Below are 26,907 nucleotides of genomic sequence, written 5' to 3'. Positions count from 1 at the left end.
ATGCTCTCCCTAGAGAGCCGCGCCTATGAATAGTGAAGCTAGGACGTAGGTCTGGGTCTCTGAATCTTTCTAGCTTGGGATGACTTTTACTGTACGCCTTTTAGCACCTCCATTCCTCTTCTCTCTCTCCACACACACCGTGCTTTATCCATCTTCATCCCTTCCCCTGGCTGGTCTCACTAATACTAGTTCCCATTCTTCCCCACGGTCCCCCTGGTGACCGAGGGGAACCTTCAGACCTGGTCTAAATTATGTCTAAGACTTGCAAGTCTGCGCTTCAGCGTAAAGTGCATTTCAATCCTTCCCAGAGACTTTTCTAGCGGAGTCTTACATCAGAAGCCTCTAATTCGTGTCTGTGTTCCCTCATCATCTACCTGCTGTACTTCCACATACATTTTAGCTCCCCAGATTTTTAGTGTCGGTGGTGTGCATGTGTGGTGGGGCGCACGTATGTAGGTGCCTGTGTAAATGTGCTCATGCATGTGGGGGTCTGAGGATGTTATCAAGAACTGTACCCAGCTCTTCCACCTTGCTGAGGCAGGTTCTCTCAATCAAACACAAAGCTCGGTGAGCCGGCTGGTCCTGCGACCCAGCTTGCTGCGGAGATCTTCTGATTTCCCCTTACCAGGCTGTAATAACAGGTGTGCTACCACACCCATCCTGCACTTTCCTGAGTTTCTGGGAGTTTGAACTTCAGTCCTCAAACTAGTATAGCAAGTGCTTTAACTCCTGAGCCGTCTCCTTAGCCCTTTTCCTAACTCTGGTTTCTTTATGGTGCTTAATCCCTCCCTGGCCCAAGTCTGACTGTTGCCAGACAAGCTGATAAACAGAAATGGTGTCAGGCAAGGGGAATTAGTTTTAAGATCTGGACTTATAATTAGCTGAGAAGATGCGGGATTTGTGAAAATGCCCATCCCGAGGCTGGGCATGTAACTAAGTTGACAGAGTACTTTGCCTGGCATGCACAAAGCCTTGGTTTCCCATCCTAGCTACTGTGTAAACCAGAAGTGGTGGGACAGGTGTTGGGAGGTGAGACAAAAGGTTTAGAAATTCTGGGTTGTTGAGATTTGGTATTGTAATGCTAAATTCTACACCCAAAGGTCTAGGCCTACAAACAACTTCTTCTGTTTACAAATTTTTGTTGTGCAAACCTTGTTCCTTGATTTAAAACTACTGATTAAATAAAATTGACTACAGTCAATTGCTGGAGGAATTAGAGGTAACCTGGGTTTGGAGTGACCTGGATTTGGGGGAGGGAGGAAGAGGAAGAACAGGAAAAGGAGGAGGAAGCTGCCAGAGGGGGAAGTGGGGGGAAGAAGCTGCAAACAGGAGAGAGGAGCCATGAGCACACGGCCAGAAGAAACAGCAAGAATCTGGGGTACACTGCTGGGAAGGTAGCCAGGCCAGCAGTTAAAAAAGTAGATTAGGGGTTACCTCCCAGTAATTGTCAAAGCCAAATAAAATAACCATAGTCTGAGTCTCGTTTATTTGTAAGGTAGTTGGGGATAAGCTCAAATTGCTTGTACTACATTTTGACAAACCTGGCACTGGGCATAGAACCAAACTATCTGAGACTCCCTCCCAGCACAAGGCCCAACTGCATGCTGGGACACAGCCCTAAACGCAGTGGCTGGATTTCCAATGAACATATCTTATTGGCACAGTGATCTGATCTGGGTATCACAGGCTTGGGAAACCAGGCCACCAAGCCCAACTCTCTCTCCCCCAGCCGCCCACACCTCATGTCTGGAACCTACAATTGGTACAAACGCTGCCTTGCTGGCTGCAGCTAGGGCTCAAGCCCTGGGCTAACCACACCAGGGCCTCAGTGCTGAGCTCGCACCATTCTTTTTCCAATAGGAATGTGGCCCCAACAGACAAGCATAGGAGACAGAACAACACCAGCTTGGGAGCACAAGAGCCATACCCCTTAAAAAAAAAAAAATCAGAAACCACTACAGAGTCCTGAGGTGAGCACCAAGGGGAGACAAAGGCACAGAAAACTTGAGATCAGGTATTAGGGTTGGAAGTTGGCAGTTTGGGGGAAAAAAAAAGACAGATAAAGATGATAAACACAATAAAGACTTTCTGGACTTTAAGACTATTTTGAGCAGTTCAAAAGGGATGGATCTAGAGAAAATTGACACCTTGCCAGTTATAATTATTGCATTGTTAAGCTTCGCTCCTGTCCTAATAAGCATTTGGGTTTGCTGTGTCTTTTCAATAAACAGGGCCTTAGAAAAAAATTTACAAGCCTTTAAAAAAAAATTAAAACTTTTATAAAACAGAATGAAAACAATGTCAAGGCATTAGAGGGGAGAATACTGAAAATTACAAATCAGAAGATGGAGACTGTTGTCTGAGACACTGGAAAAGGATAAAATATGGAAGCAGAGTTTAGAAAGCAGCTTAGAGACATTTATGAACAATATTAAGGAGGATACTAATGTAAGAAGGATAGGAAAAACAAACAGGAAAATTTAGAGAAATGTATAAGTAAAATTGAGGAGGAGATTAGAGTAATAAAGATACAAGAAAAGGAAAATAATAAAGGTTAGACGTTTTAGAAGAAAATTTACAAAAGATTATAAAGTAAAATTGAAGTATGTGCTAAGATAGGGACAGAGGAGCAGAGGCCAGGCCAGTAGATACTGCGTCACCTCGTAACAAGACTATGAGATAGCAGTCTATCGCTTTTTAAGAGAAGAAAAGCCAAAATGATTTTCCTAGCCTTGATAAGGGAATTGGAAGGAGATGAATAAAATCCGCAGGGTTATCAAGAATTTGAATGACAACCTATAGAGGCACAGGATGTAAAAAGACTTAGGGGAAGCAATAATGAGCCGTGGCTTACATTCACCATATGTCCAACAGATACTCAGTAGCTGGGCCACAGAATCCTATGGTTCTCAATGGTTGGAACCTTCCACAGACTTTTTACAAAGCCTAACCACAGTAGTGCTAACTAGAGCAATCTCAGATCCAAATGCTAGAGAAATCTTATTTGAATCTTTAGCATTTTAAAATGCTAATGATGAATGCCAAAGGGCTTATTAGATCATCAATAGCAAGATCGGCACCTCTTTCTGAGTGGATGAAAACTACTGCAGGCGACGTGCGAGCTGGTGGGAGTGGAACGCACTGGCCGTTGTAGCCGTCGCCTTCTTCCTCCCCACAGTCCGAACAGCGCGGTGACTAGGCCGTCGGCCCTCGAGCCGAGACATATCTCTTATTTAGTTCTCGGGAGCGCCTGGCCGACATGAGTGATGTAGAGGAGAACAACTTCGAGGGCAGAGAGTCTCGCTCTCAGTCAAAATCTCCAACGGGAACTCCTGCTCGTGTAAAATCAGAGAGCAGGTCAGGATCTCGTAGTCCATCAAGGGTTTCCAAACATTCCGAATCCCATTCTCGATCAAGATCAAAATCCAGGTCAAGGTCAAGGAGGCATTCGCATAGACGCTACACTCGATCCAGGTCACACTCTCATAGGAGAGGATCTCGGAGTAGGTCCTATACACCCGAGTATAGGCGGTGGAGGAGCCGGAGTCACTCTCCAATGTCTAATCGCAGAAGGCATACTGGCAGCAGGGCAAACCCAGATCCTAACACTTGCTTGGAAGTATTTGGCCTCAGTTTGTACACAACAGAGAGAGAGAGATCTTCGTGAAGTGTTTTCTCGATATGGACCTCTGAGTGGTGTTAATGTAGTTTATGATCAGCGAACTGGAAGGTCACGTGGATTTGCTTTTGTGTATTTTGAGAGAATAGATGACTCTAAGGAGGCTATGGAGAGAGCAAATGGGATGGAGCTGGACGGTAGAAGAATCCGTGTGGATTATTCTATCACCAAGAGAGCGCACACACCCACACCAGGCATTTACATGGGCAGACCAACTCATAGCGGTGGTGGAGGTGGCGGAGGAGGAGGTGGTGGCGGCGGAGGTGGTGGAGGTGGCAGACGACGAGATTCTTACTACGATAGAGGATATGATCGAGGCTATGACAGATACGAAGATTATGATTACCGGTACAGAAGAAGGTCGCCCTCTCCTTACTACAGTCGCTACAGGTCACGATCAAGATCCCGTTCCTATAGTCCAAGACGCTATTGATACTGGAGTGATTGTGCCCAAGGACTTTGCTTTTTCTCTTCTTTTTGATTTTGGATTCCCAAGCTTCCATGCTTCCTAGTCCTTTAAAAAACAAAACAAAACAACCTGGTTTATTTAATCTCTGCGTGACCAGTTGTGTTGCTGTTTCCACCCTTTGTTATACTCTAAAGGTGTAATTGTCTTTTCAGTAGTGAACATCCTGAGTGAAAGGGAGCCCCGGGTTATGCTTTGTGGTTCTTTTGCCTTTACAGAGGATTAACTTCTTATTTGAGGACAGAAACCATCTTTTGAAAACTTTTTCTGATGGATATTGTGGTAGACATTAGAAATCTGTGGTATGATAAACTGCTTTTTAATCTTCTTTAGGGAAGGTAAATAACACTTTAAGTAGGTCAGTCATGCCAGCTTTGTCTGGAGTGGCATGGAGCAGTTGAATAGTTGAGTGTAGAATGTTTGAAGCTCTAGAAGAAAATGTGGGACATTTCTTTTGAAGAATATAACTTTGAACCTAAGAATTAAGTCACCTTTTAGAAATTAAAAGCTTGTAATTCCTATAAAAAAAAAAAAACTACTGCAGGCACAGAAGCAAATGCTCACAATCCAATTGTGGTTGGGCAAACAATGAGAGGAAACAAAGAAACACAAGATGCCCATTGCTGTGGATGTCAAAGATCCCGTCATTCCCAAAGTGATGGTAACCAAACAATTCCTAAGGATAAATCCTTCTACGGTAGTTATTCTGGGAGAAAGTTCCATGTGAAGTGTAGACGTGGAAGGACCGGGCATGCTGCTTATGAATGTAGGTCATTCAAGGATATACAAGACAATTTCTCAATGTCAGAAAACTAAGGGACTTTGCTCAAGGCCCGACAAAAAAAAAAATAACATGAGCCATTGATTTCTTGTTCTCTAAGGAAAGATATTTCTGAGAAACAATGAAAAGATTGATAGTTCGAACGGAGCTGCTCAATACTCAATGAAACCACTTAACAAAAATTGAGTATTTCCTAAAGATAAAAGATTCTAAGGATACCAAGACGACAACAACAACAAGAACAAAAACAAAAAACAAAAAACAAAATCATAAAAAACCCCACCATACCTTGGCAGACTACTATAAATGATAAGAGACAAAAGGTAAACTTACAGTTAGATGGAATTGAGATTGAAAGAATAGTGGGGCAGATGTAGCTTTAATATCACAAGATTCCTGGAAACCAGTTTGGCTGCTTCAAAGGGTATCTACTCCATTCCTAGAGACTGGAACATTGTCTCATGTACAACGAACTCTTAAATGGATTAAATGTATAGGACCAGAAGGTCAGGTTAAGGCCATGTGCCACAGATGTAGCCATGAATTTATGGGGACAAGACCTATTGCAACAATGGGAAACACAGATTAGCATTCCTCCAAGTTTAGAGACAAGTCGTAAGGGAAGAGGTGTTTCTAATAAATTAAAGAATGTTATCAGGGACAGTTGCAGACTGTCCAGGCTATCCATAGACAGAATACAGCAGAGGCTATTTCTTCAACCTTGACTGAAGAAGCCACTGATGACAAAACACCAACAGCCTTACCACTAAAGTGGTTGACAGACCAACCTATTTGGATTGAGCAATAGTTTATGACAAAGGAAAAATTATAGGCACTAGAACAGTTAGTCCAGGAGCAGTTGAAAGCTCAGCACATAGAGGAGTCCACCAGCCCTTGGAACTCTCCTATATTTGTCATTAAAAAGAAATCTGGCAAATGGAGGATGTTAACAGATCTGAGAACAATTGATAAAACTATTCAGTCAATGGCTTCCTTGCAGCCTGGAAACCTATTTCCTTCCTTGTTACCTAAGAATGGCCTATCATAGTGACTGATCTAAAGGATCGGGTTTTTTTTCCCACAACCCCTTTACAGGAGCAAGATAGAGAACTGCCTTCACGGTTCCCACATTTAACCAACCAAAAGCTACCAACGGAAAGTCCTGCCACCTTACAACATCAGCCATTGGAAATAATTTGTAAGCAATTTCCTCAAGCCATAATTTACCATTATATGGATGATATTTTGCTGGCTGATTCTAATAGAGACGCCTCAGAACAAATTGCTCCTGAAAAACAAAGAGGAAATTCTGTTAATTACCTAGAATATAAGATAAATCTGCAGGAAATTTGACTGCAAAAGGTAGAAATCAGGAGAAACCAGTTAAATACTCTTAATGATTTTCAAAAATTATGGGAAGATATTAACTGGCTTCAGTTTACAATTGATTTGACCGTTGAAGAGTCGAGTAATTTATTTCAAACTCTGCAAAGTGATAAAGAATTAAATAGTCCAAGAAGATTATCAGCTGAAGCTGAAAAGGAATTGGCTCTAATAAAAAAGAGATTACAAAATGACCATATAGATCGAATTGACCTAAAGATGGCCTGTGTTTTAGTTATCTTTCCTTCTATTCATTCTCCCAAGGAATTCTTATGCAGAGGGAAGATTATACCTTAGAGTCAAGTTTTAAAAACGAATTGTTTTATTTATTTACATCCCAAGTGTTGCTCCTTTTCCGGTGCCCCCTCCCAGAGTTCTTCACCCTCCCTCCCCTTTGCCTCTGAAAGAGTGCTTCCCTACCCTCCAGGCACCTTCTTCCCTGGTGTATTACGTCTCTATAGGATTAGGCGCGTCCTCTCCCACTGGTCTAGACCAGGCAGTGCTCTACTACATGTGTGCCTTCGGCTCGGACCAGCTCTCAGGAGGATCCAGATTAGTTGATATTGTTGGTCTTACTGCGGGGTTGTCCTTCCCTTCAGCTCCCTCAGTCCTTCCCCTAACTCTTCCATAGGGGTCCCTGACCTCAGTCTAATGGTTGGCTATGGGCATCTCCATCTGTCTCAGTCAGCTGCTGGTAGAGCCTCTCAGAGCACAGCCAAGATATGTAGGTTCCTGTTTGCAAGCATAACATAGCATCAGCAATAGTGTCAAATTTGCTGCCTGCCCATGGGATGGATCCCAAGTTGGCCAGTCACTAGTCAGCCATTTTTTTCAGTCTCTGCTCCATTTTTGTCCCTGCATTTCTTTTAGACAGGAACAATTCTAGGTCAAAAAATTTGAAGGTGGGTTGGTGTTCCCACCCCTCCACTGGGGACCTTATCTAACTATTGGAGGTGGTCTCTTCAGGTTCTCCCCTGTTGGGCATGTTGGCTAAGGTCACCTCCAGTGAGTCCTGGGAGCCTCTCACATCCCAGGTCTCTGGGACTTCCTAGAGGTTTCCTTCACCCCCACTCCCCACCCCGGACAGCAGCATCATTCTACTCATTCTCCTGGTCCTCTAGGCTTCTCTCCTGTCTTTCCCCCAAACCTGATCCTGCCCCCTTTCCCTTCCTTGGTAGCAATCTGCAGTAAAACCATCTGGCCCTGAGCAGAGAAATAATTTCTTCTGTAAAAACTGGCCAAATTTTACCAAAACTTTACCAAACAGTGAAATCAACTTATATAAAGACATTGTGGGTTTGTAGCCTTTGAATGATGTGACAGGGCACTTCCACACATAAGTGCCCTGTGCTTGCTCTGGTCCCAGAGCAGTGACTAAACAAGCATGGACTGTCAGTGATGGTCTGCAGCAGGGCTGGTGGCAGCCAACTGCATGATGGACAGATCTACTTTAACAAAGTATAATCATGGGAGCACGTCACAATATCAGATGAATTATGGAAGAGAAAAAATAGGAACAAACCAAAAGATGAAGATGAAAGAGCTACCACAAACAAAGTAAGTGTCCCCCCGACAATGCACCTACAGAGGTAAACGTGGGGAGAGGGCAGATGATGCCAATATGAAAGGAAGCTGAGTACAGTATTTATTTCTCATTTTATACAACTCTGACTCTTTACAAAAATGGTTATAGTCGTGCCTGGAGAAATGTAACCCACAGCATTGGAAGGCAAACACTCTTCGTAGTTATTTAAAAGGGCCTTTAAAAAATTATAATACAAAGGTCTGTGCTCTATAAGCAACCCTCCACTGTGCATTATAACAAAAAGGCTTACTTTTAATACAAAGACTAAGTGTTTGGTAGTTAGGAGCCACTGGACTTGACAAATATCATCTTATAATTGTTCTTCGCATCTTCTTTTGCTCTTCGGGTCTTCTGTGTCGTCACGATGCTCAGCAGCATGAAGCTCTTCTGCAGACTCCTCCTTCTCAGACTCAGACTGACTGAGTCGTCTGGACTCTCAGCATCAGGGGAGTCGTCCTCATGGTCATCTCCAGCCACATCACCTTCTCCATCATGATCTACCTCCCTGAAGCCGAGTCCGCAGTGCCGCCGGTACCGTCCTGACAGTTTGCTGTCCATGCTCTGCTGGTACTGAGATTCAGCACTTCAGTCATTTTTCTTGTCTTCTTCTTCTGTTAGGAAGTGAAATGTTGATTTGTGATCCCCTATAGCAAGACAACCCAGTGTGTTCTTTCTTTCCTGCACCCATAAGTCTCAAGAACTTTTGTTTTCTTTCTTCATTGCCTAAATCTTCTGCCTCCCAATTGCTAGATCCAAGATTGTCATCAGGGGAGGCTGAATGTTTCACCCCGTGCGGGTGAGACTCCCGGGCAGCACTCATCGTAGCTGAGACCCCGTCGGGGATATGCCAAACACACTGGCAGTGCTCCTCAAACGTGACACCAGCAGTCCTCACCCAGCAGCAAGACCAAGCAGTGCCACTCCAGAATGCAGAGCCCCCTCCAGGCCTTCTTCCAGTTTACCTGATTTTGATTTAACTTTGGTAAGTGGTATCTGTCTAAAAGAATATCATCCATTTCATCTAGATTTTCCAGTTTTGTCGAATATAGGCTTTTATAATAAAATTGGATAACTTGAGCTGGAGAGATGGCTCAGTGGTTAAGAGCACTGACTGCTCTTCCAAAGGTCCTGAGTTCAATTCCCAGAACCACATGTTGGCTCACAACCCTCTATAGTGGGGCCTGATGCCCTCTTCTGGTCTGTCTGAAAATAGCTATAGTGTACTCATACACAAAATAAATAAATCTAAAAAAAAAAAAAAAAGTAAAAAAAAATCTGATAACTTTTTAAATTTCTTCAGTTCCTGTTATTATATATCCTTTTTCATTTCTGATTTTGTTAATTTGGATACTGTCTCTGTGTCTTTTAGATAGTTTGGGTAAGGGTTTATAGATCTTGTTGATTTTCTCAAAGAACCAGCTCTTGTTTCTGTTGATTCTTTGTTTCTAACTGGTTGATTGTTCTCTTTGTTTCTAAGTGGTTGATTTCAGCTCTGAGTTTGACTATTTCCTGTGTCTACTCCTCTTGAGTGTGTTTGCTTCTTTTTGTTCTAGAGGTTTCAGATGTGCTGTTAAGTTACTAGTATAGAATCCAATTCCTATATTAAGGCACTTAGTTCTATGAATTTTCCTCTTAACACTGCTTTCATTGTGTCTGAAAATTTTAGTATGCTGTGCCTTCATTTTCATTGAATTCTAGAAAGTCTTTATAATTTCTTTATTTCAGGTGGCCATGTAGTCGTTGTCGGCCAGCTTGGCCTTCTGGATCAGCTCGGTCTTCTCCATGGCGAGCGAGGGCGAGTGCGGAGCTAATTTTCTTTTTTTGTTAGTTTGTTTTGTTTTGTTTTGTTTTTTTGAGACAGGGTTTCTCTGTGTAGCCCTCAGCTGTCCTGGAACTCACTCTGTAGACCAGGCTGGCCTCCAACCAAACTCAGAAATCTGCCTGCCTCTGCCTCCCAAGTGCTGGGATTAAAGGCGTGCGCCACCATGCCTGGCTCTAATTTTCTTGGGATCCCAAAAAAGGAATACTTTGTCCAAAATTAAAAGGAAGAAATTATAAGAGGACATACATCTCAGTCTCCTTAGTTGGGGTGGGTGGTTTTGGTCATTTATGAATTATAGATATGTTGTCATTTTAGGGATGATTATAAATAATTATGGTTTTGTATATGGAGGAAACAAAATATGGAACTTAGACCCGAGGACTTCTGTCTTTCCTTCTTTCCTAGGTAAGGGAAACGGGGTTGAAAAGAAAAGGGGGGAAATAGAAATACTATAAGAAATTAGACAAATAGAGGTAGATTGCTAAATCTACTCTTAAAACAAAAGCATTTTAGAGCCATACATTGGCACAGAATTTTATATATTGATAGAAAAATAAGGTTATATTTGTTACATTGGTATTGAACTTTATATGTTGTTACAGATTTGAAGTCTTCATTGTTATAAATCTTTGTATATTGAGACAAAATTTAAGATTAATTTTGTTACAACATAATATATGTTTATTTCAACTCTTGGGCATTGTGCCTATGCAACTTACTTAAAAGTACAAGGTTTAATTTCAGTCTTTTAATAGCCTCTATTGCAAACTGTTTAGAATAATTAGTAACACAGGTTAACATTCAGTCAACCAAACTCCATACTCATGGTCTTGTTAGATACTACGGAAGCCCACAGAATATGGCATTTAGAGATGTTTTCTATTAATTTGAGTTTTTTGTTTTGTTTTGTTTTGTTTTTGACATCGAGACATGCCCGCTCCTGGCAGCAGTCCCATTCAAATTGGAAGAAGATGATGAGCATCGGAAGGCCTCCATATAGAGTTGCTTCAATTGTGGCAAGCTAGCAATTGGGAAAACAAAATGTTCTAACTTTATCTGTCGACAGAATGCCATCCAGAAAGGACAAATGGATGCAAGTAAGTCCACTGCCAAAAACACTGCCAAAACAGGGTGAGTCCTTCATAATTCCTACTTCACAAAGGGTCTTCTGGGCCAGAAGTCTGAAGATGGATGCTCCAATATTGTAGAGAATATTGGGGACTGTCCAGGTGGTCAGCTGTCTCTGTCATTTCTATATTTTTGGAAACTGTGTCCTTGTGCTTCCTATATTCAGCTAATGTTTATTTCCTTCTCAGGCCTCTGATGGGATTGAAGACTAAATAGTCATGATCTTACTATTCGCTTAAGTTGTTTAGGATTTGAAAAGATGTTCTAGGTCTAAGAAGGTAATTTTAGGAACATAATACAAGTTAGGATAGAAATTGATTTAGATACAGAACTCTCAACTCACCAGGATAGGATAGATAATAGGATACTTTCTCTTGAGTCCAAATGCAAACAGACTAGACTTTTTAGTGTAACGTTTACTTAATAATTTTCATAATAATTTCATAGTTGTTCCTAGGGTATATTGATTATTATTATAAGAGTAAAAGCCCTTTTGTTGAGGTTTGGTCTGTTGCTATGTATTGTAATGCTACATTCTATAGGTCCTCGAGGGACTTCTCGTGTTTACAAGCTTTGGTTGTGCAAACCTTGTTCCTTGATTTAAAACTACTGATTAAATAAAATTGGCTACAGCCAATTACTGGAGGGATTACAGGTAGGTGAGCTTGAGTGACCTAGTTGGGGAAGAGAGAAGAGAAGAGGAGGAAGAACCGGAGAGGGAGGAAGAAGCTGCAAACAGGGGAGAGGAGCCATGAGCACACGGCCAGGAGAAATAGCAAGAATCTGGGGTACACTGCTGGGGAGGTAGCCAGGCCAGCTGTTAGAAGAGTAGATCAGGGGTCACCCCCAGTAATTGTCAAAGTCAAGCAAAATAACCGTAGTCTGAGTCTCGTTTATTTGTAAGCTAGTTGGAAATAAACTTAAGTTGATTGTACTGCACAGGGTCATTCTCCAGTTACATAGTAAATTTGAGGCTAGCCTGGGCTCCTTGAGACCCTGTCTCAGAAATCTGAAAACAAAGTCCATTTGGGAGTACTTTATGTAGGCGGTGATGGGAGTTCCCAGGGTATGGAGAATATAATAGCACATCTCAGAAAGCCTGGCCTTGGCCAGTAGCGCATTCCCAGGCAGCATCCAATACCATTTGTGTCCCCATTCTGTTGGTCCCTTGAGAATACTTTTTCCTGAGAACAATATTCCTCACTGCTAGGCCATGCCAGGAACTGACCTCACACACTGATCCCACCTCCCAGGCCCCCCTCCCCCGAACCTACATCTTGCAACCCAGACCTAGCTCATCGGCTTCTCTTGAAATTCAGTTTCAAGATGTTTTCCAGCTCATCAGATCTCAAGGACAAACATTATCTCCTCACGTTGTTCTCTAAACCAGTTCCTGACGTGTTACACAACAGAGAAGCCAGAGAGGATAGCTGTCCCTAAGCCCTCTTGCTGATAGAGAGAAAAGAACACACACTTTGCCTTCCTTCTTTAGTTCAAGGATGAGTACTTCCAACAGAAGGGCTTTGGTGTGGAGCTGCCAAGCCCTAATAGGTAATAGCTTGAATTATGACAAATACAATTCTGCTTCCAACAAGAATAATAGTATACATGAAAAGGTTTGCAGGGGAAGCAAGTTGGAGCAAGCAGCTTTGACCCTACATCCTTAAAGAATACAGCCATTCGGCCCAAGGTAATGACATCCACACAAGTAGCATTAACAGAGACAATATCTTGATGCAACTGAGGTAAGAGAGAAAGGGATAAGAAATTCCATGTGCCCAGTTATATAGCTATGTTGTAAATTCAGTGCTACCATACTATTCAAGTGGGTGTGATACTGTGTTAAGCAGATGGCAGGATATCGTGGATCACTGCTAACTTGAGCAAGATTCCACAGGTGGTTAACATCGTCCTGTAAAAGTTCCACTCGACGGTGTAAATTTAACACACCTAATTGTAAGAGCTGGTTCATCTGTAAGTGCTTATCTAAAGTGGAAGCCATCAGGGTTAACATATTATTGAATGCAGCTCAGAGTTTTGCAAGGCTATCACCGCAGTGGCTGTAGCTGCTGCAGCTGAGAGCTCTCCCTACCACTACAGCAGCAAAGATGGCAGATATGCTGAAATCTCTTGTGTAATGATCCAGAGATGAGGCATGATCGGACATGACAAGTTCCCAGTCCAGCCATCAGTGGCATTTACCGGAACCCCAGATGAGTGGCGGTTCTCAGAGAAGTATGGCAGTATCCCTGTTTACTGCATCCCAGCAGAGGGAGGGGATGCACTTCATCTCTGAACAGTTTAACTTGGCCCTGAGAGTGTCACTTTAGAACCAAGTCAGAGAGAAAAAAAGGAAAAAAAAAAGGAGGTCGCGCCGGGCGTGGTGGCGCACGCCTTTAATCCCAGCACTCGGGAGGCAGAGGCAGGCGGATTTCTGAGTTCGAGGCCAGCCTGGTCTACAAAGTGAGTTCCAGGACAGCCAGGACTATACAGAGAAACCCTGTCTCGAAAAAACAAAAAACAACCAAAAAAAAAAAAAAAAAAAGGAGGTCGCACACAGGGATGCCCAGTAAAGGTCAAATTGGGAGTGGGACCCCCACGAGAGATGAGGTTGGTAGTCCAATGAGCCTCTGAGAGAGGGCTAGTTCGATTTCCTTCAAAGAAGAAGCCATAAAAGGAGCCATTCAGAATAGGGATAGATGGCGCATAATTCATACATGACCAGGGGCTGCCGAGGTATGGCCAGCTCCAGACTACCAGAAAGGCCAGCGATTATCTGGTTGTAAGTCTCCCTAGAAAAAGTAAGGCAGAGATTGCTCAGACACTGCAAAATTCTTAGCCCCAGAATGCCACTTGGGAGGTCACTGGTACTGGCAAGTCAGTTGAGAGGCACCCCGTGTAAGAGGTTTTCCATTCTGCACAAATTAAACACAAATTCCATGAGTCACAGCAAGAGACCTCCAGGTGAGCAAAAGGTAGAGTCAATGGTTGGAATATGCCTGGCCCAGGGGGTAGAGCTATTAGGAGGTGTGGCCTTGTTGGAGGAAGTGCGTCACTGTGGGGGTGGGCTTTGAGAGCTTCCTCCTAGCTGCCTGGAAGAGCCAGTCTTCTAGCTGCCTTCATATCAAGATGTAGAACCCTCAGCTGCTTCTTCTGCCTCGATGATAACGGACTGAACCTCTGAGCCTGTCAGCCAGCCCCAATTAAATGTTGTCCTTCAAAGAGTTGCCTGGGTCATGGTGTCTGTTCACAGCAGTAAAACCCTCACTAAGAGAGTCATTTAAAAGTGAGGAATCAGGGCTGGCGAGATGGCTCAGTGGTTAAAGAGTCCCAAACTGCTCTCCCGAAGGTCCGGAGTTCAAACCCCAGCAACCACACGGTAGCTCACAAACCATCCGTAACGATAGTCCATAGAGTCATGTATAAAGGTGCATCAGATATAAGTCATGCCTCATAACCCATAGAGGAGCATTATTTGGAATGGCCAACATCTCTGGGGTCCACATTATCAATTAACCCAATTATAAGAATCACCTGTCACTACTTTGGCTAGATTAACGAAGTCCAGCAGACCATTGCATTCAGGCAGAATCCCAACAGGCCCTCCGCGAGAGAACCATTAAAAAGGTTGTACGTTGCAGGGAGTAGGATTAGTGGGTTCCTCACCGCTCGCTGCCCATAAAAGGGGAGCAGTGTGTGTCTGTAAGCTGGATGCTTTTTGGTACCCATGAGTAGGGTATAGGGTCCTGTCTTTGTCCTGACATTCTCTGGGCTTGATTTATGAGGGCCTTGAGGCTCCCCCAGGTCACTAGGGGGCGGTGGGCTGATTGAGGGTGTCCTCTCCACGGGAGTCACTTTGGGCGTCCCCTGTTGGTCAGTGCTTGGGAGGGTGCTGCTCTATAGCTGCTGGTAGTCTCTCTTCCCCATCAGACTCAGTCACTCACTCAGTGGGCGTTTCTGTCCTCTGGGTGGCACAGGGCTTGATGGCCAGGAACCCAAATGAAGCAAACAATCCTCTATCCCATAGTTAGCAACCCCAGTGCTCATAGGAGGGGCTAGGCCTTGTTTGTCAAAGTTTTCAAAATTACGTGTGAATAAGACATCTGCCAGTTTGTCCTCAGGCCTTAGCCCTTGGACTTCTCTCTATTGTTTTGAGGGAGGATTGGGCTCATTCAATGATGCCTTGTCCTTGGGGGTTATGATGTATTCCAGTGGAGTGGCTTATTCCACATTCTTTGCAGAAAGAGGCAAATTTGCCTCTGGCAGATGCAGGCACAAAGGGCACGCCCATCACAACACTGCCTTTTTCATAATGACCATTCTTGTGTTTTCCTGGGGTTGTGCTATGGCAAAGATGTAAGAGGAGAAAGGATCAGTCCATGTATGTACATGTTTGAAGCAGCCAAATTCTGGCTCGTGTGTCACATCCATTTGCCATAGGGCATTTGGCCCCAGGCCACAAGGGTTCACTCCATTTGGCTGGAGGGGTCCCAAGGGCAGTAATTGCCCCCAAGCAGTGCAAGTTCATATCAGATGCTTACGTGAGGCTTATGTCGATTGGAGAAAGAGCTTCTGCAAAGGGAAATGCAGAATTATGGAATGGAGAGTGAAGGGCTTGAACCTGATCTAGTGGTGAGGCGAGGAAGGATGCCACCAGGCTATTTCCTCATTGCTCTCTGTGAGGCTCCAGGGGGGTTCAGATGGGACCAAACATGTTGCATACAAAACAGTTCAGAGCACATCTCAAGCAGGGTTTACAGTTGAGCCATGGGTAGATATAAAGGCCCCTCAGTGGGTTTGAGGAGAGCTCAAAGGAAGGATTTAGTTATGATTATTAGTCACATACTGACTATCATTAAATAATCAATAGGATTTGGCCAGTCTCTGAACAACGAGAGGATGGCCAGCAATCCTGATTGCATGGACCCTGTTAAAGTTTCCTTAAATACTATTGGCTTTTTGTTTCCTGGGGGGTGGGGGTCGGTGAATAATACACTCAAATGCAGACCGTAAAGCCAACAGCTGCCTTAGGGATAGGCTATTCTGACAATTGGTGGTTTACAGACAGGTCCATCATGGGCAAAATGGAAAAGAGTTTATGTCCTAGAAAATGATTGTCTAATCTTCCCTGATAATTTATTTAAAACACCTAGATCAGTGGAGGAGTGGAGCTTAGGCACCAGGCCAGAAAGTCCTGGGAAAGCCGAAATACTATCATTTCAGGAGATCTGTTAAGAATTATAAGGGCCATTTTTAGCACCGTAAGAGTTGTAAGAAAAATGCCATCTATATATGGTGTTATTGTGGATGCAGAGGCATAAGCAAGATGACTCCAGGAGAGGATCCTGTGAGGAGGTTGAAAGAGAGCTCCAGTAGGGAGGGCTTTGCTGGGTCAAACAAGTGAAGAAATGTTTCGTTGAAGCAGACACAGGCAAAAGGATGTTCTGCTAAAGCAAGCACATGAAAGGACACGTGATGAAGGATTCTCTGCTAATGACACACATGTATTGGTCTGCCTTACATTGCATAGTTGAGCTCCTCTTGTTGGGACTCCATAGAGAGAAATGCACCAGAAAACCTCTGGTGCTGTGCTGCAGCTTCTTGAAGCTTCTGTGGACTCAGGTTGATTGGCAGAGTGATGTCAGCTGAGACAGTCTCATATGCTGAGGCAAAACATGTGATGAGGTAAGACCCATAGAGGACATGTGATGTTTGGAGGGAGTCTCAATAGGACTCATTAGACTGTGAAAGCGGCTTGCTTATAGAGTGAGCTCTGCAACACTTCTTGGTCTTTCATCTTTGCTGATCTTCAATTTGCTGAGAGAGGCACATCTGAGAACTTCTCCTTGTATCCCTGCTGGTCTGAATCCCTCCTGCTGACTTGTGCCAATTCAGCTGAGGCCTGGCTGTTCCTGTTACGTTGTGTCACTGTTCCTGTTAGGTTGTGTTGCTATCCCTACTCTACAGAAATGGACTGTTGGTATGTCCATGAAGTGTTTGCAAGTGGATCGAGCTGCTGCTGCTGACCTGTGAAACAAACTACTGATCTCCTGACAACACATAAGGGATTTGATCCAAAGAACCATTTCGAAACAGGTCTACCTCCCTCATACCCTAAAAACCTTTCTTTTCCACTACCTCTGTTGGACGGCAGGCTAGAAGGGAGGTTAAAGCATTTAAGAGCTATCATTAAAAGTAAGCTGTGAAAAAATTAATGCTACAGCTAATTGTCCAGATGTGATAGGCAAACCAGGTCGGATCCAGGTTAACTTTCCCAGAAAGGTTTTCACGGATGCAAGAGTAATAGGTATGGGGAAGGTGAATTGAAGCTTATGAGGTTTAATAATACCAGCTGTGATAATGTGGCCTAGGAATAGATGAGGCTCCTGTCTTTAGATCTGTTTGCTGCTATACACATAGCTAGCTTTGCAATGCTTTGTTGTCCTCACATCTTCGTCTTCACTGATCTTCACTTTGTTCAGAGAGGCAGGACAGAGGACTTCTCCTGGCCCCTGCTGGTCCAGGTTGCTCACACTGACTCTTGTTGATTTAGTTGAGGCTTGGCTGTTTCTGCAATCCTGACACTACTGAACTGGACTGCTGGTATCCTCACCGTTGCAGATTGAAATCAACCCAAAGAGCTGTTTCCTTTTTTTTTGTTTCTTTTTAAAGATTTATTTATTGTTATATGTAAGTACGCTGTAACTGTCTTCAGACACTCCAGAAGAGGCCATCGGATCTCATTAAGGATGGCTGTGAGCCGCCATGTGGTTGCTGGGATTTGAACTCAGGACCTTCGAGAAAGCAGTCAGTGCTCTTAACCACTGAGCCATCTCTCCAGCCCCCAACGAACTACTTCTAAACAGTGTACAGCAGAGCCCTGTGGCTTCTTCTGGGTCAACCTGCCATTGCTGATTCGTGAATGGTGTTTGCATGTGGACCAAGCTGCTGCTGCTGCTGCTTCCTGTGAACTGAACTGCTGATATCCTGACAATGTAGATTGGATTTGCTCCAAAGAACCATTTCTAAACAGGTCCTCTTCCCTTGTATCCTGATAAGCTTTCTTTTCCACCCCCTCTGGTGGGTGGTGGACTAGAAAGGAGGTTAAAGTGTTTAAGAACCATTATTAAAAGTAGCTTTTGAGAAATTGCAGCCTACAGTTAGTTTTCTTTGGAGCTGCTCAGGGTTAACATGGCCAGTAAGAGCATCATCCATACAGTGTTTGATAAAGCAATCATTTATTATAGATTGTAAGGCCTCCCACATATACCCCTGACAGAATGTGGGGCTGCTTTTCATCCCCCGAGGCAGCTCCTTCCACTGACAGAGCTGCATGGTGCCTGGTGGTTAATTGCCGGCACTGATAATGTAAACCGTTGCTTCTCCTCTTCACAGGGGTGTGGAGAAGAAGCAGTCTTCAATATCTATAGTCATTACGTAACAGGTCATTGGTTATAGCTAACAATGCAGGGAGGCCTGCTTTGGCTCATCAGAGTGCCAAGTGCGTTTGAGGGGGAACTAGAACCCTGTGGCAGCAACAGGTGGTAGAATTGATGGTGCCGCATATCCAGTCTATCCTGGATTATGCAGTCATCATAAAAGGCCTTACTGTTGTAACCACAACATCCGTGTCTCAAGTATATCTCTGTCCCGTGCGTTATTTGGCAAGTTCAATAAGACCAAAGGCCGAATGGCTCGTTGATTGCAGTTATCATCTCGTGAAATTATGGGCCAGGCAGTCTGCTAGGAAGCAGTAAAGCCAGCAACACCTTTTTCTTGAAGCCCAAGATGGACTTTCCGAGAAGTGGGTACTTCTTCCTTTTGGAGATAAGTTCGCTCTGCTCCCGTGCTTATGATACCTCCAAATGTGGTGCCTTCCAAATTCTGCCTCACCCAGGCCTGGTTTTGCCCTATAGGAATAGTCCACACGATAGGGCTCACCCTCTGATTCTCTGTCACTTTTGTTTCAAACTCATCCAACATGGGGCAAAGCCTCTTGGCTGTGCCTTCCTTTACAAGGCCAAGGTGTCATCGATGGCTGCATCTTTTTTTTTTTTTACAGATACAGCAGGAAACTTTCCCATCTTGCCTGAGTCATCTTCCTCCCTCCCCTTCTGCCACCTCGGTCTCTGCCACCATTACCTGGGTGGCAGTTGGGACGGGTGGCAACGCAGACCCTCGAAGGCAGCTCAGGAGAGATGCGACAATGGAGTGGAAGAAAGGGGGCAGGGAGTCCTGGTGTTTCTTGCTCTGTGCTGCCTAAGCCAGTCTCTCCCATGTGCTTTTACCCCACACCTGGCCTAAGAGCAGCCGAGGACAAAGGTACAAGACTTTGTCATAAAACAAAGTGTTTAATTGCCTGTCAGAAAATCTAAGCTGCCTACTCTCCAAGATCCCTTTAACACTTTCGGTTGATTATCTCTACACTGAGAGTTAGAGTTGCCCATAATGTTTGGAGAGGCTTACTTCCCTGCTTGTGGAACATGGGGAAGGGGCTGTTCAGGTACCAGCTATGGAAATGGGGACCAGGAAGTGGAGAGAAAGTGGGGACAGAGGTTATGACTCCCAGGATTCAGACTCTGGAGACCAGCATCAGAGTATAGATCTAACTCTACTGTTTATCACATGAGCTTATATATTGTGATTTTAATTTTTTCAAACCTTTTTTTGTTTGTTTGTTTTTTTGTTTTTTTGAGACAGGGTTTCTCTGTGTAGCCCCGGCTGTCCTGGAACTCACTCTGTAGACCAGGCTGGCCTCGAACTCAGAAATCCGCCTGCCTCTGCCTCCCGAGTGCTGGGATTAAAGGCATGTGCCACCACGCCCGGCTCAAACCTTTTTTTTTTTTTTTTGTGAAAGCTTTCCACCAATAAAATTTTATTCAACTTGATATCAGATGTATAAATTAAAACAGCAAATGAGACAGGATTCTTTTCCAGGTGGCATTCCAAGACAGGAGTGGCGCCTTGGTATGGTGGCAGCCACACCCATCTGGCTGTCAGAATTAAAAGCACACCCCTGGAAGAGCTACTATGCACGAAGCCAAGCAAGACATTAAACATCATTTAAGAACACTGTGGAGGGCACTGAGAGAATGCACTTGAATCCCACTGAGGGAATGACTGACTATGTTACACACATTTTTTTTTGTTTGTTTTTCGAGACAGGGTTTCTCAGTAGCCCTGGCTGTCCTGGAACTCACTTTGTAGACCAGGCTGGCCTCGAACTCAGAAATCCACCTGCCTCTGCCTCCCAAGTGCTGGGATTAAAGGTGCGCACCACCACGCCTGGTTGTTACACACATTTTGTTCACACTAGGAAATGCAATATAGGCATTGAAAGGAATGCTGATAGGAATACTGTTGATAAAATGAACCCATATAAAAATATCTCCTTGGCAATATATGCATGATTATATCTATACAGGATATACAAGAATATACCCTTATCTGTTGGTAGTGAGACTTGGGGGCAAATTCTTTTTAAAACACACCTTTAATTTTGAACATCCTATTTTCCAATTAAGAACAAATAAATAATTACATAAAAAAGATACTTGGTTTCAGATCTGAAAGTTGACAACCCAAGAGACAGTGGTTAAAGGTGGCAACCACTGGAAATTGGAACAAAGGACTAGCTGGTAGATTTAAAGTTTAAACTAGAGCGAGGCAGAAGACATGATGATATAAGGACACACAGTGAAGGATGTATATAGACATATAGGCTACAGATATATACATTAGTTGGATCCACTGTTAAAACTAGATGCAGTTTTTAATATACTCCTAAATCCGACAACTTCCGTTAGCCTAAACTCAGAAGCAATATTCAAATGAGTTAAGCTATGTAAAATGAGAAGTCACAACCTTTATTGAAGAGCAAGTAAACACGGTAGGTATCCTATGTACAGGCGGCACATGGTGCCAACTGCATCTGCAGATGTAGCCGTCCATTGGAGTTATGCCTTTGTCACGGCCTTAGACAAGTTCTGAACTAGTGTACAGTTCAGCTGTGCCAGCGTGCTGATCTTAGCATGCTTAGATGCTGCATACTTGTTCTTGACAGTCATGTGCTTTGTAAGGCCACAGTTCACCATGACTACATTCTTAGCCAGGTGCTGCATAACAGGAAGCAGGGATTCTTCAATGTAGGATAGGAATACTGCAGAGTTGGTGTCCATTCACCGTTGTCAAGACTTCCCAAGGCTAAGCAAAAGGCCCCAGCTGCAATTTGAGAAGGAGCAAAATGCACCATGTCGTAGTCTAGCATGGAGAGCGCCATGAGGTATTTGGCCAAAGTGTGCTGCTCAACATCCACCTCTCTGCCTTTAGATGCTCTGCGGAGGAAGTGCAGAGGCAGAGGGCGACCCGGGCTGAAGTTCAGAACTCTGAGAATCTTCATCTCCATCTGTCTGATCTGGTGCTTAGTATACGTCACAAAGGCGAAGTCCCCTATTTCTGGAGGGTACATCTCCTCATATTTGCTTGCGATAAACATGGCCGTTACACCAACCAGCTGCAGCATCTTCTTGGGCATGAACCGATCAATCATGGACACAGTCATGTACATGGTCTCCTGAAGCAGCCTAAATTTCATCTGAACCTGTATTAGCCAGTCAATGAGGATAGCTCTCATGTTTCCAGTGACTTCACGACCCTGTAGGTATTTTGGTCTAACTGACTGCTCTTCCTCCAGTTGTCTGAGATAAACATAGATCTCTTTCACATATTCACTACAGAGGTTTGGGTCCGCTCCATCATCTGCATCTGTGTCACTCACTGCAAGGATTACATCAGAGAAAGCCTGACACAGATACTCTTCTGCAGGCGCACATTCAGATGTTTCTATTGGGCTTGGAGAGGGATTATCAACCAAAATAGGTTCGGGAGAAAGCTTCTCTTCTCTAACATGTTCAAATTCAGGTTCAGGCTCAGCAAGTTCCACCTCTGGTTCACACACAGGCACCTTCTCTACAGGTTTTGGTAGGGCTTTAACAGTCAGTACCTTTCCCAGTACCTAACATTTTTCTTCCCTTTTCAGAGGCACTCTTGCCTGTAGCTCTTCTCTGACTTTATTACCAATGTCTCCAAGAACAGTTCTTGTTCTCAGCCCGGGCTTGGAAGCAGCAGTAACTGTTACAGGCACACGCTTGGCACCTGCCATACTGACCTTGGCCTTATTTTCTGTGTTAATTTTCATGTTCCTAGTGACCCTGAGCGCCATGGCTCCTCCTTAAAGCAGAGGTTCCCTGATCCTTGAAGACACCCTAACGTCTGGCAATCCACAGCTAAACACTAACAGCCGTTCTTCCGCAGCACCTCAAACCTTATTTTTAATGAAGGTTCTTAAACACTTTAACCTCCCTTGTAGCCCAACACCCACCAGAGGCAGTAGGAAAGAAAGAATACAGAGGAAGTGGACTTGTTCAGAAAGGTTCTTTGGAGCAACTCCTGTCTGAGATCAGCAGTTCAGTTCACAGGTTAGCAGGCAGTGGTAGCTCCATCCACTCTCAAACACTCCAAACACACCAGCAGTCCACTTTGGTTGAATCGGGTTAGCAACAACAATGGCACAACCTAACAAAGACAGCCAGGTCTCAGCCTTGGCTGTCAGCAGGAGGGACCAACAGGAACACCAGAAGAAGTTCTCCGCTGTGCCTCTCTCAGGGAAGTGAAGATCAGCGAAGACACGAGACTCATAAGCATTATATAGCTAGCCGTACCAGCCAGCCAAGCTCATCATGCCATGGAGTCCTGTTCATACCCTCTTGGCATGTGAATCCAGTAAGCCTTCATCCTCAGGGTCCCAACAAATGGAGCTCAACTATGCAATGTAAGGTGGATCAATACATGTGTATCATTAGTAAAGAGTCCTTCATCACGTATCCTTTCATGTGCCTGCTTTAGCAGAACATCCTCTCTCCTGTGTCTGCTTCAGTGAAAGGTTCCTTCACAAGTCTGCTTTAGTCTTTCACCTGTGTCCACTTTAGGAAAACCCTCCTTCACGTGTTTGCAACAGCAAAACCCCATCCAACCGACTTTGCAAAGAACCCTTAAGTTTCTACTTCACCCGATATCCCATCCTGTCTAGCAATCTGAGCAAGGCACCAGTTGCCAAATGGCAGGTATCTTAATCCGGGGCAGCTATGAGCAAGTCATCAGTGTACTGCAAGAGAGTTATCTGGGGGTGGGGCTGCCTCTACTCACCCAAGACTTCATGCAATGCCTCATTAAAGATGATAGGCAAGTTCTTTTTTTTTTTTTTTTTTTTTTTTTTTTTTTTGGTTTTTCGAGACAGGGTTTCTCTGATAGCCCTGGCTGTCCTGGAACTCACTTTGTAGACCAGGCTGGCCTCGAACTCAGAAATCCACCTGCCTCTGCCTCCCGAGTGCTGGGATCAAAGGCGTGCGCCACCACGCCCGGCTGATAGGCAAGTTCTTAAATCCTTGTGGCAGCCTGGTCCATGTTAGCTGCTCATTGAATCCGCTCTCCGGATTGCTCCGTTCAAGAGTGAACAAAGGTTCAGTAGCTAGGGCTAGTGGCAAACTAACAAAGGCATCCTTAAGGTCCAGGATGGGATAGATGTCTCATTCAGGAGGCAGACTGCTCAGTAGGGTGTAAGGGTTGGGCACCCTTCTGTTGACGTCCCTTAAGTCTCTTATGGGCCAGTAGTCATTGGAGTGGGGTTTTCTTACTGGCATAGGGGGTGTGTTCCAGGTGATTGACAAGGGACCAGTACATACTCCACTGCTCCCAGAGTCCAGCTATGTGTGGCACTATTCCCTATCTTGCTTTCCCAGGCCTGGGGTATTGGCAGACTCTGGCATTGGCATTTAGCTACACCAGGATGGGGGCACAATGTCTAGCTAGCCCTGTGGGATTTTTCTTAGCCCATACCCCTGCAGTTTTCCCCATATCCTCTCTAGGCATAGTCCTTATTAATGTCTAGAGGAAGTGTGACATAGAGGTTATATTCTCCTAATGGCACACTCAATACATGTATAAGGCCATTATTGTTTAGGACCTATACTCCCTCAGGGCCAACCCTGAGGTGGGATCTGTGACCCCATTTTGGTTAGGAGGTCTCAGCCTAGGAGTGGATATGGGCACCCTAGGATGAGCAAAAAAGATCTCATCCCATCCTATATCTATTCTTCTTCAGGTAGTCCATGAATATTGGTTGGTCCCAGTAGCTCTTTGGATATATATATATATATATATATATATTTTTTTTTTTTTGGATTGGGGTCCCATGGGTTGTTTCAAGATTGAACTTTGTGCCCCGGTATCAACCATGAAATCTATTGTCTTCCCCTCCACTTTTAGGGTTACCTAGGGCTCATGGAGGGGGTGTGAGCCCTGATACCCTCAGTCACTCAGTTCTTCTATTTCCAACTCCTGTGATTCCCTTTTATGGCTCTTGGGACATTCCTTCTTACAGTGGGCCTGTTTCTCTACAGTACACGGGACATTCCGTCTTACAGTGGCCTGTTTCTCTACAGTACATGGGACATTCCGTCTTACAGTGGCCTGTTTCTCTACAGTACATGGGACATTCCGTCTTACAGTGGCCTGTTTCTCTACAGTACATGGGACATTCCGTCTTACAGTGGGCCTGTTTCTCTACAGTACACGGGACATTCCATCTTACAGTGGCCTGTTTCTCTACAGTACAGGGGACATTCCGTCTTACAGTGGCCTGTTTCTCTACAGTACACACATTGATCCTTGTTGGAGACAGGAGCTCTACTCCTTTTCCATATGCTATATTCTTCAACGCTTGGGTATCAGCTTGCTCGCTCTCTTCCAGTAGCTGCCAGAAGCACCTTGGCGAGTTCCCTGGTCTGCCGGTCCTCCAGAACCTCCCTGTGAAGTGGTGGAAGCTTCTGGTTTCTTTGGAAAGTCAGTTGTGCCGCATGTCGTCTCACTCCAGCAGACACATGAATAAAAGTTTTCCTGAAGTGGACATGGGTGAAAGTACGTTTCGCTAAGCAGACTCACAAAGGAACGTCTTGCTGAAGCAGACACAGGTGAAAGGATGCAGGAGGCAAGACCCGTGGAGGACCTGTGATGTTTGGAGGGAGCTCAATGGACAGTGGTGACAGGGCATGCATAGCTAGCTTTGCAACACTTCTTGGTCTTTTGTCCTCACTGATCTTTGCTTCGCCGAGAGAGGCGCAGCTGAGAACTTCTCCTGGCGTCCCTGGTGATCCTGGTCCCTCCTGCTGACTCGTGCTGATGCAGCTGAGGTCTGGCTGTCTTTGCTAGGTCATGCCATCGTTGCTGATTTGTGTTTGCTATTCTTAAACTACTGAACTGGACTGCCTGTACATTTGTGAAGTGTTTGCAGGTGGAACGAGCTGCCACTGATGACTCCTGTGAGCTGAACTGCCGAGTTCCTGACAACACAGATGGGATTTGCTCCAAAGAACCATTTATAAACAGGTCTACTGCCCCCGTATCCTAATAACCTTTCCCCCCACCATCTCTACCTCTGGCTTGTGGTGGGCTAGAAGGGAGATTAACACATTTAAGAGCCATTATTAAAATCAGGGTTAAGAAAAATTAAAGCCTCCATCCCTGCTATTAAAGATGTTTTTGGCCAGGAGCTCAGTCACGTGCTTTCCTTTGAATCCTGTTAGCCTCTGGAGTGTTCAGCGGATGTCTGGCACCACCTAGTTGACGAAAGCCAAGTTGACCTCTGGGGAGGTCACAGGGGTCAGCTTCTGATCAGCTTGCACCGGGTGGCCAGTGGTCTGCATTCCTATGTCATGAACATTTAACCACAGGATGAGATAGGGCTGCCCAGCCCAAATGGCCATCCTGGAATAGGTCTCCCATTCTTGTGGACCTCTCCAGGCTGTTCTATGGGAGAGAAAGGGGGGGTTATGACCTTGTTCTTGGAATTTATGGACTGTTCCTGGATCTGGTGACTTATAGCCTAGTTTCTGGGACTGGGGCTTTCTTTTTGAAGACAGGCCTGGTCCTGAAATGGAGACAAATGGAGTATGTGCGGTCCTTTCATTTCTCCCACCACCAGGTTTAACTCCATAGCCCCTGCATGTGAGCAGATGCCTGCAAAAGCCAGGAAAGGAGAGGGCATCCGATCCTCTACAGCCAGTTCCAGGTGGTTGTAAGCCGCCAGATGAAGGTGCACGGAACAGACCCGTGGTCTCTGCAGGGGGACTGCATGCTTTTAACAACTGAGCCATCTCTGCAGCTTCTATCCATCTTCTTCAGCCCTATACACACAGCAGAACACTTTGTAGGCATTTCCTATCTAAGGAAATAACATTATTAAGCAAATGTCGAGGGTGTGTAGGTCAGGTGTGGGGGTGTACACCTTTAATCTGGGAGGCAGACGCTGGAGGATCTCTTGTGAGTTAACAGTTAAGTCTTGTCTACATAGTGAGTTTCAGACCATCTTCATAATGAGACCTTGTTTTAAAAGAAAAAGTTAGGGATGGAAATACTGCCCAGAGGTTAAGAACACTGGCTGTCCTTCCAGAATACCCAGGTTCAATTCCCCACACCTAAATGGAGGCTCACAACTATCTGTGACTCAGTCTCCGGGGATTCAATAGCCTCCTCTGGCCTCCATGGGCACACGGCACATGCACCCACCCCACATAGTATACACACACACACCACACACACAGGCAAAACATTCATAAAATAAGTAAATCTAAATTTAAAAAATTAAGTTGAATGGATTGCTATTTTAATAGCTACTATTTTTTAATAGTTGATTTTAATTTTAATTGTTAACTTGAGAAAATCTAGAACCACTAGGCGTTGTAGGAAAGTGTCTCAAAGAGAAGTCTAGCTAGGGCTGGCCTGTGGCCATGTCTGTGGATGAATACCTCGATGGTACTATTTGACACGGGAAGAACTGTGGGCAGTACCATTCCCTAGGCAGAGGTTGCTTCTTTTTTTTTCTTTTTCTTAGATTTATTTACTTATTATATATAAGTACACTGTAGCTGTCTTCAGACACACCAGAAGAGGGCATCAGATCTCATTATAGATGGTTGTGAGGAACCAAGTGGTTGCTGGGATTTGAACT

At 44.5% G+C, this 26,907-nt stretch overlaps 3 pseudogenes; 1 reads left to right on the top strand and 2 right to left on the bottom strand.

The window, feature by feature from the left end:
* Positions 1-3,119: 3,119 nt before the first annotated feature.
* On the top strand, positions 3,120-4,661 carry LOC110294822 (transformer-2 protein homolog alpha pseudogene; annotated as a pseudogene).
* A 3,512-nt stretch (positions 4,662-8,173) lies between these two features.
* LOC110295521 (small acidic protein pseudogene) lies at positions 8,174-8,714 on the bottom strand (annotated as a pseudogene).
* A 12,086-nt stretch (positions 8,715-20,800) lies between these two features.
* On the bottom strand, positions 20,801-22,065 carry LOC110294993 (G2/mitotic-specific cyclin-B1 pseudogene; annotated as a pseudogene).
* Between the last annotated feature and the right edge of the window lie 4,842 nt (positions 22,066-26,907).

This window comes from Mus caroli, unplaced genomic scaffold (assembly GCF_978045245.1).
Source record: "Mus caroli unplaced genomic scaffold, Mus_caroli_1 scaffold_4, whole genome shotgun sequence".
Classification (NCBI taxonomy): domain Eukaryota; kingdom Metazoa; phylum Chordata; class Mammalia; order Rodentia; family Muridae; genus Mus; species Mus caroli.
The sequence above is the reverse complement of the archived record's forward strand: the minus strand, read 5'-3'. Positions and strand labels throughout refer to the sequence as shown.